Source organism: Mastomys coucha, unplaced genomic scaffold, assembly GCF_008632895.1.
Source record: "Mastomys coucha isolate ucsf_1 unplaced genomic scaffold, UCSF_Mcou_1 pScaffold21, whole genome shotgun sequence".
In the NCBI taxonomy this organism is placed as follows: Eukaryota; Metazoa; Chordata; class Mammalia; order Rodentia; family Muridae; genus Mastomys; species Mastomys coucha.
This window is the reverse complement of record NW_022196904.1, coordinates 150,093,436-150,104,048: the sequence shown is the minus strand read 5'-3', so window position 1 is coordinate 150,104,048 and position 10,613 is coordinate 150,093,436. Positions and strand designations below refer to the sequence as shown.

The 10,613-nt window shown below is 41.3% G+C and overlaps 1 protein-coding gene across 1 annotated transcript in view; it reads right to left on the bottom strand.

The window, feature by feature from the left end:
* Positions 1-10,613, bottom strand: part of Trpm6 (transient receptor potential cation channel subfamily M member 6) — a 147,730-nt gene that overhangs the window by 47,029 nt on the left and 90,088 nt on the right. The gene's annotated exons all lie outside the window — the stretch shown is intronic.

Here is a 10,613-nt window from a genome sequence, read left to right as displayed (position 1 = left end):
CTATACTAAAAAAAAAAAATTGCAAAAAAACAAAAACAAAAACAAAAAAGATCCTAGATAAGATAAATGACTAGTTTCTATTCTCACTTTCAGGAATCTGCTAGATAGTAATTCTACTAATTACTGATGGCCCTTGCAAAATTAATGCCTTATCTAGATGCCATTAAGGTGATGGTTATTAGATCCCAATATGATCAGGCACCCACCACACAAACAAGGACTTGACCCAGGATACAATTTAAGTGGGGACTAAGAGAGGTAAGGTTAAGTTTTAAGTGTAAATTACTATGCTTAAGAGATCTATAAAACAAATACGCCTCTAACCTGTAAGCCACACTTATCCAAGGACAGATAACTTCTTGGAATGTTGAGGGCTGTTGTTGATGTAAGATAGCAAGCCACATGGATTTGCTTCTGTAAACAAGCTTGGTTGCCCTAACAGCACGGAATATGCTTAATCATATGTAGGTCAGAGGTATGTAGGCAGGAAGTACAGCAAGATGTAGTGTACCCCTAATTGATTGAATGAGGGAAGTATGTAGCCTTATGGGGCTTGCCTTTATAAGCCGATAACTAACGTAATTCAGTGCCAGACTCTGGGAATCCCATGTATGCATCATTCTGGCCAGCACCATGTCTATCTGCCTCCTGCCATGTTCCCTACCATGACCATCACAAACTCACCTGCTAAAACTGTAAGCCCACAGTAAATTCTTCCTTCTATAAGTTACTTTAGTCATTATGTCTTATAACAAAAATACAAAGGTAACTAAGATAGACATTGGTACCAGGGAATGGGATGTTGCTGTGACAGGCCCGACCATGTTGGGTTTTAGGAGAATATGGAAGGCTTTGGGTTTTGTAAGCAGGGCTTAAGATAGCATCGTAGCAGGAGCTTGGAAGGCTGTAATGCTAAGAGCAATGTGATTATGGAGGCCCAGCTCAAGATCCAGACAGTAACAATATTAGCAACTTAAGCTAGAAATCATTTTTGGAATGTTTTGGCAAAGAATGTGGCTGCTTTTTGTCCTGTCCTAAAAATCTGCCAGATGCTAAATTGAAGAGTTGTGTATTAATTTCTTTGACAGAGATTTCAAGCCGGCCTAATATTTATTCTGCCGTGTGGTTATTAGTAAGCCACTCTTATGCAGGTCTACAATTAAAAAGAGAAATTGAGGCAAAAGCAAAATACAATATGTACTTTTTGAGGAGAAACAGAACTCTGGGAAGTTCAAAATTGGAGCCAAGGGCTGTGCTGAGAGAAGAGAAATCTGTGTGGGAAGGAGTGAAGGGAGAGGTGTCCTCAAGGCAGTAAGCTTTCAACAGGTAGAAAGGAAAGTTTGTTCAGCAAAGGAAAGCAGTCAACAAATCAAAGCTTATGCAAATAAACTCAAGGAGGGAGACTGGTTCCATCCCCAGCAGGCAACAGATCTTGTCAGCATAGGTCACATGGTCCTGGCTTTAGAGCCAAGAAGAATACATGAGTAAAGACGATGTAGCCAGGCATGTAGAGGAAAATCCCTGCATGAAGGTCCAGAGAGGTCACTGCATGAAACTATGAAAGTGAGGCCTGAATTGTGTTGGAGGCCCCCCAGGCAATGGAGGTGCCACATCTTTGGGATATCCAACAAGGAGAGCTGTAGCAAAGGAATGGATCCACCTCAAGAGAGAAAAGTATGTTGTAGTCAGCAAAGTTGGACGAAAAGGGCCATCCAGATATGGAATTGCAGGATTAGGAGTTTGCCCCACTGAACTTTGGTATTGCTTTGATCCAGTATTTCCTCACTATGTCCCCCTTCCCTCCTTTTTAGGTGGCATTGTATCTTCTGTGTCATTGTATATTGGAAGTATAAAATTTGCTTTTTGACTTTGCAGATGGTTACAGTTAAGAGTGTGTCTTGAGTCTTAGAAAAAACTTCGGACTTTTAAATTGTGTTGAGACCGTGAAAGACTTTGGAGACTTTGGAAGTTGCACTCAATGCGTTTTGCATTATAAAACCGCTACAAGCCTATGGGGGTCAAAGAGTACAGGAGTACAGTGTGGTGGCTGAATCGAAAATAGCTCTCATAGGTTCATATATTTTAACACTGGGACCCTAGTTGGAATTGTTTGGGAAAGATTAGGATGTGTGGTCTTGGAGGAGATTTCAAAAAGCCTGTGCCATCATTTTCAGTTTGTTCTCTCTCTCTCTCTCTCTCTCTCTCTCTCTCTCTCTCTCTCTCTCTCTCTCTCTCTCTCCCTCCCTATACCTATGTGCCCCCTGCCATGATGAATGTGGCCTTTCCCTCTGAAACTGTGAGCCCCCAAAAAAGTCTTCTATCAATAAAAACTGGAAAATTATTATTCTAGTATTTATACCCCTTAATAAACCATAAAGCTTTTTAAATCTTTAAAGCATCAGTCAAATTAAATGTTGAAGTTAAAACCTGACATAAAACATCCAGGAAATCTGGCATACCATGAAAAGACCTAACCTAAAAATAGTAAGAAGAGAAGAGAGTGAAGAGTCTCAGCTCCAGGCCCAGTAAATAGTTTCAACAAAATTATAGAAGAAAATTTTCTCAACCTAAAGAGATATCTATTAATACACAAGAAGCTTATAGAACACCAAGTAGACTGCACCAGAAAAGAAAATCCTCCAAGCATATAATAATCAAAACACAAAATTTACAGAAGAAAGAAAGAATATTAAAAGCTGGAAGGGGAAAAGGCCAGGTAACATACAAAGGCAGACCTATCAGAATTACATGACTTCTCAACAGAGACTCTGAATGCTAGAAAGGCCTGGACAGATATCCTGCAAACTCAAAAAAGAAAAGAAAACAAAACAAAATAAAACAAACAAACAAACAAAACAGGTGCCAACCTAGAATACTATTCCTAGCAAAACTCTCAATCATCATAGGGGGAGAAAACAAGATATTTTAAGACAAACCCAAATTCAAACAATATCTATCCACAAATCCAGCCCTATAGAAAATTCCAGAAGGAAATTTCACTATAGAAAATCCAGCCCAAGGATACCTACATCCAGAAAAGACAAGAAATAAGCAATTCCATACCAGCAAAACTAAATAAATAAGCCACACACAATCTCCCTCTTCCCCCCTCCCCACACACACATACCACTACCACCACCATCAAAGTAACAGGAAATAACAGCCACTGGTCATTAATATCTCTCAACATCAATGGACTCAATTCCCCAATAAAAAGACACAGGCTAACAGAATGGATGCAAAAACAGGATCCATCATTCTGCTGCATACAAGAAGATTGCAAATGGCATGAGGAGATAATTCCCCACATAAAAAAATATAAAAGGTAAGGAAAAATAGTAAAATAGAGAAGCTCGTTAGATAATAGGAGATGGAGGTGAGATGATAATTATTTCTTCTATATTATATCATTTTAAAACTACGTATAACATATCCTCATATGCAGTTAAATGGGTTAAAATGACAAATATTCCTTACAAGAGGAGATAGATTTATATGGAATACAATATAGTATGCTGTATTTCCTGATGCTCTATCTCTCCAGTTTAGAAATATTCCTTTAAAAAAGTGTTTAATTTGGGGATGGCGAGATGGCTCAATGGGTAAAAGCACTGACTGCTCTTGCGAAGGTCCTGAGTTCAAATCCCAGCAACCACATGGTGGCTCACAACCATCCGTAATGAGATCTGACGACCTCTTCTGGTGTGTCTGAAGACAGCTATAGTGTACTTACATATGGTAAATAAATAAAAATCTTTTTAAAAAAGTTATTATTTTGATTTTGTGTCTGTGTGTGTAAATTACAAATACAGTAATAATTACATTGTTTGTAGTTATTTTCTTTGGCTATTTCTGCAGTAGGGACAAGGCTGTGGATGTCTTATGTTCTGACATGTTTTAAAATTTGGCATGTGACTTTCTAAGTAAAGAAATTAAAAACTAAAAATATTAAATAAGTAATACTGTGAGGGAAGCTAGAGGGACAGCTCAGTGCTTAAGAGAACTGGCTGCTCTTCCAGAGAGGACTCAGTTCAAGTCTCAGCACTCACATGGCAGCTCATATACGAAATTCCAGTTCCAGGGAATCTGACACCCTCTTTTGGCCTTTGCAGACACACCACACACACACACACACACACACACACACACACACACACACAATCAAAATAAACACTTTTTTTAAAAGAATATTTCTGCAACTGGAGAAATAGAGCAACAGTGAAAGATCACTGGATGCTCTTGCAGGTCACCCAGATTCAGTTCCCAGCACCCACATGGCAGCTGACAAGTTTCTGTAACGCTGGTTCCAGATGATCCATTGCCCTCTTCTGACTTGCATGGACACTGAGCACACATGAGTTGTACACACGTACATGCAGACAAAGCATTTATGCACATAAAATGAATCTTTGATAGTGAGATTACACTGAAAGACAGCAAGGGAGACTATCTAAGCAGTGATTTCATAGCTAATACGGTCATCTGCAGTCATGAATAATAGTCCCGCTCTCTGTACACCTTTCCTGCAAGTGGAGAGCTTTTCTCCGGGGAGTGCTCTGAACCCAGGTCTCAGGCGGGACCAGCCAGGACGCTCAGGCCCCAGAAGTGGCAGGGTAGCTGAGACAGGATCCTTATTACCTCAAGGACCTTCACATAAAACCAGATACACTGAAACTAATAGAAAAGAAAGTGGTGAATAGCCTGGAGCACATGGGCACAGGGGAAATTTTCCTGAACAGAACACCAATAGCTCATGCTCTAAGATCAAGAATTTACAAATTGGACCCCATAAAGTTACAAAACTTCTGTAAGGCAAAGGACACTGTTAATAGGACAAAATGGCAACCAAAAGATTGGGGAAAGATCTTTACCAATCCTATATCCAATAGAGGGTTAATAGCCAATATATACAAAGAACTCAAGAAGTTAGACTCCAGAGAATCAAATAACCCTATTAAAAAATGGGGTACAGAACTAAACAAAGAATTCTCAACTGATGAATACCGAATGGCTGGGAAGCACCTAAAGAAATGTTCAAGATCCTTAGCCAAATGCAAATTAAAACAACCCTGAGATTTCACTTCATACCAGTCAGAATGGCTAAGATAAAAAACTCAGGTGACAGCAGATACTGTCGAGATTGTGGAGAAAGAAGAACACTCCTTCATTGCTGGTGGAATTGCAAGCTGGTACAATCACTCTGGAAATCAGTTTGATGATTCCTCAGAAAACTGGATATAGTACTATCAGAGGACCCAGCTATACCAGTCCTGAGCATATACCCAAAAGATGCTCCAACATGTAATAAGGATGCATGTTCCACTATGTTCATAGCAGCCTTATTTATAATAGCCAGAAACTGGAAACAACCCAAATTTCCCTCAATAGAAGAATGGATACAGAAAATGTGGTACATCTATACAATGGAGTAATACTCAGCTATTAAAAACAATGAATTTATGAAGTCCTTAGGGAAATGGATGGATCTGGAGAATATCCTGAGTGAGGTAACCCAATCACAAAAGAACACACATGGTATGCACTCTCTGATAAGTGGATATTAGCCCAGAAGCTCAGAATACCCAAAAAACAATCCACAAACCACAAGAAATTCAAGAAGAAGGAAGACCAAAGTGTGGATGCTTTGTTCCTTCTTAGAAGGGGGAACAAAATATCAATCTAAGGAGTTGCAGAGACAAACTATGGAGCAGAGACTGGAAGAAAGACAATCCAGAGACTGCTCCACCTGGAAATCCTTCCCATATTCATCAAACCTAGACACTATTGTGAATGTTAGCAAGTACTGACTGACAGGAGCCTGATGTAGCTGTCTCCTGAGAGGCTCTGACAGTCCCCGACTAATACAGAAGTAGAGGCTCACAGCCATCTATTGGACTGAGCATAGGGTCCCCAATGAAGGAGCTAGAAAAAGGACCCAAGGAGCTAAAGGGTTTGCAGCCCCTTAGGATGAACAACAATATGAACTAACTAGTACCCTCCAAGCTCCCAGGGACTAAACCACCAACCAAAGAGTACTCATGGTGGGACTCATGGCTCCAACAGCATATGTATAGCAGAGGATGGCCTAGTTGGTCTTCAATGGTAGGAGAGGCCCTTGGCCCTGTGAAGGTTCTGTGCCCCAATGTAGGGGAATGGCAAGGCCAGGAAGTGGGAAAGGGTGGGATGGTGAGCAGGGGGGGAGGGAGAAGAAACAGGGTTTGTTTTTGGCTTTGGTTTTGGTTTTGATATTTTTTTGGAGGGGTAACCAGGAGAGGAGATATCATTTGAAATGTAAATAAAGAAAATATCTAATAAAAAGAAAAAAGAAAAGTAGTCTCACTCTTCAGAGTGGCTGGGAAACAGAGGATCACTCAACTAGGACAAGAGCACTCAGCCTTAGCAGACCTTCCCACCACAATACTCAATTTCTCATCTCTAGAACACACCTAAAGCATGGGACACGTCCAACCTCCCACGCTGTTTTCTCAGACCATTGCAGATAGGAACGTAACAAATAAAGCAGGTACTGTTTTTCATTTCCATTGTATTCTACACAAGCAGAACCCTTTCTGCCTGATTTTGTAGAAAATCCAACTTATATAACTCACCAGTGGCTTAAAACATGCTTGCTGACCTTCTGAGACCCACAAAGTTCGAATTGGCAAGGGCGATGAGGGAAAGAGCACAAAGTATATGTATATTTCCTCCCAGATATGCCTAATTGGAACGTCTCCATCCAGTGCCCTGTTTCATCTAATTCAAAAACAGTACGGTCTGAGCAGTGGTAATGGAGACTCATTAAGTTCCATTAGCTGCAGACACATCGAATGGATACAATAGAATCCAGCCACTATTCACAGCAACAGGTGGCTCGCCACAATAGGAACCTGTTAGACAAATAACCTGGCCATCTGAAATGGGCCCTCTTGCTTTTTACAGAAACTCATTTTCGAAAACGCGGTGTCCTGTGAAGCATATTTTAATTATATTCCTAGACCACCGGCTGCATTAATTCAATGTAGCTTTTCAGTCATTCTGACACATAAAACAAATTCTTACTATTACGGTTTCCTCTGTGCAAGGTCTGAGTGGAGGGAAGACAGGCTTCGTTGACTGTTTTACCTGTGGGCCATTAGCCAAGATTCTTAAAAATTAGATAATAAGAAACATAATTATAATCAGCCCGACAGACCGGTCCATGGAGTGCTCTCTATGAGCAAAGCGTTACAGAATGGGTCTGCTTCCCCTGTTTTCTCTCACCAGATGGCAGCTCTGTGAGGAAGGCATGACTACTATTCCCTTCACAGAGAAAGGGTCAGGTCACATACCCAATGTCATATGGCTGGGCATCCAGCCAGCCGGTCTACATCCAAGCCACACCCTGCAACCAACCATACCCCTCAGTCACTTATCTGGGATCAAGGCAAATTTGCCTGGGGAATTCTAAGCCCCAAGAGCTGCTCACAGATGTTGTTCAATGAAGCCTCAGCCAGACAGGAATCTGCCAAAGGTAAAGCCGCATGGTGGAATCGTGGTACACATTGTGCTCGCGTTTCGACAAATCAAAGAAACTGTGGCATTTCCCAAATAACAGTCCAGCCAATGTCCCGAAACAGAAACGATACGACAGGCAGCTTACTGCACAGGCCAGAGAGAGAATATCTGGCAAGCACTGCTCAGAGGACAGCTGAATCAGATGGTCCTGCTCAGTCCTTCACTGGCTTGAGTGAGCACTTGTCCTCTGTCCACAGCCCAAAGCCATTTCATTCTAGAAGGTAGATAATGCCTTCTATGGAGGCAGGCAAACATGCAGCGGCTTCTACGAGTTCCTTACATTACCTCTTTAAAAAAAAAAAATCACTGCTCAGTTACTTCCCTAGCACCTCTCCTTTTCACGCTCCCCCAAAATGACCTCAACAATGATGACAATATAAAATCATTCTAGTAAGAAAATATAAATAGAAGAAAATTCTATTAGAAATTCAGAGCCATTCTGGCTCTTGGGTTCTCAAGTCCAAGAGAAAGGTGATACAGGAGAGAGAGAGAACCAAAGTCTTGGGACCATCACCACCGAAGTACTTGCTATGATCTCTGGCACCCGGGTTCTCACTCAGTACCTCCTTGGCTTCTGATGACTACACTCTGTGCAACTCCACATGCACACTCCAAAAGGGCCTTGCCTTTCCAGTCTTCTCTATAAGTCGCTCCTTTTCTACCTAACACTTTACAGACATTGGCATCACAAAAGTACGGCACTAGCCTCCTTCCCTCTACTTCTTTCCTGGAGTTGACAGCTGACTCTCTTGATTAGAAGGCATCTCCTGCTCCAGTTCTAAGTTGCCCCAGGGTTTCAGATTCATTTGTTCCAAGCCTCATGAAAACCTGTGGCTAACTGTGTCACATGAACACCACTGTCAACAAATATGAGCCCAGTAACTTTCCCCACACCCAGTGGTACCATTTTTCCTTGATGGCTTCACCCATGTGTATATATCTAAGAGGCAACCTGGGTTCCACCCTTCCGTTCAGCTACATTTGATTCCTACCATACTTCATGAACTATCCTTTTGTTCCACCTCACTGTCACATCTAGGGCTAAACCTTTTCTTACCTACCATCCCCAGTCTCCAACTGACCCCTTAAATTCACACTTCTATCTACCAGGCTGATAAGCCTATCCATAGCACAGAGGGCAGACTCCTTCCTTAGCATATTTAGAATGACCAGCTCTCCCCAACCTTGCCTTAATTCACATCAGTGGGAGATGCACCTGACTATATCTCCTTCCAGGTCCTAAAGGGAATTTGTAATGAATTTGACAGGGTTTTGAGTTACCTTGGAAACATATCTCTTGGTTTACCTATGAGAATGTTTCCAGGGAGTTTTAACTATAGAAAATCCATTATGAGTTTTGGTGGCACCATCCATGAGTGGAGGTCCCAAACTGAACTAAAAAGGAGAAACCAAGTTGAACACCAGCATTATCTCACTCTGTTTCCTGACTGTGAATTCCATGTGATTAACTTCCCCCTCCTCTTGCCATGTTTTCCCTTCTGTGATGGATTAGACACTCACAAAATAAATCCTTCATCCCTTAATGCTCCTTCTTCAACATTGTGACATTTCAATGAGAAGTAACAAATACAGTATTTCAAAAGAAATTTTACTCAAAATATCTGGGACCTATTTGTCCAACTAGATTTCATTGATCTTTCTACCCTTGGCTCTATTATTCACATTTATTCATACAACTCTAAAAGATTGCCCTGTGTTCACATCTATGCCATAAATAAAAAAATCTAAGGTTCAAAGCAGTTCAATAACATTTCCCAAGAGCATATAGTTAAAGGAATAGAAGCAGAGATATGCCATGGTTCTGCCAGCTCCTAAGAGGAGCATTCATAACATACAGAGCCCAGAAGGCCCACAATGTTGTATAAGCACAGTTGTCAAGAAACAGAATATGCAAGAGAAAGAAAGTAGAAATGGCAATGGTCTAAAATATTATTCAGATCAACTCCAACTTTATGGGTCTACAATCATCATTAGATATTCATCATTCTCTCAATATTGTTTGATCTAAAGTTCAACCAGCTACCTAAGCACATATTGACAGAAACATACTATCAACAGGAAAATACAGAATTGCATCAATGTGACATGTCTACTACAAGAAAGAAATGTAAATCTATTTTAAGTGACATTTCTACTGTAAGAAAGTTCCTATTGTAAGTCTATTTTAAGTGAAGTTGTGTTTAAGAAATCACATCTATCTATCTGATTTTGGGGCATCAGAAAAAACCACATATAATTAAACATTCTATAGTCAGTCTCATGTATATTCAAAAGTGAAGCGATATATTTAACTTGTATCGGTTTGCTTCTACTTGCAAGAACAATTCTGTTTTTAAAAGTCCATAAGACCATGTGTCCATGTCCACACTGTACCACAATGCTGTACATGTGAAATTGTTACATTAACACACCCACTAGGTTTCCTAACACATTCCTTTTCTCCAACACATCTGTCCTCTTCCTCCAAACCTCTGAGTGGCTTTCCTACACTGCCCCCTTTCAGAAAGTTCAAGAACCACAGCACACTCGGCCACAGCTTTACCTCAAGCTCCTGTGTGCTCATACTTCTACACTCAGCAGCTTCTCCACTGCCTGGATTCTTTCCTGGCTTCTTGCAGTAAAACCCAGGCAGATCATTTCCAGGATCACACAAATTTATGTTTTAATCTCTGTACACAACAATGACAGCTCTTTGTGTCTCCATGCCTCATCTTTACCCCCTTCACAGTCTGCCTGCTCACCTAAGCAGTCTAATGTTGCTGACTCAAGCTCTTCTGTTCTCACTCCAGAGCAGTGAAATTATCTCCATCCTCTCCACCAGCAAATGTCAACTGGGGCCTGATAGAGAAGTCTACCCTCTCAGCCAGCCGCTGCCTTTCCTGTGCTGGATCTCCTTGCTGGATTGGCACACAACCTGCAAGTGACTGGGGGTGTCATGCTCTGAGAAAGAACATCGCTCCACCATGTGGCCTCCTAGCTATCCGCCTCTGCCTCTGCCTCTGCCTCTGCCTCTGCCTCTGCCTCTCTGCCTCCTCTGC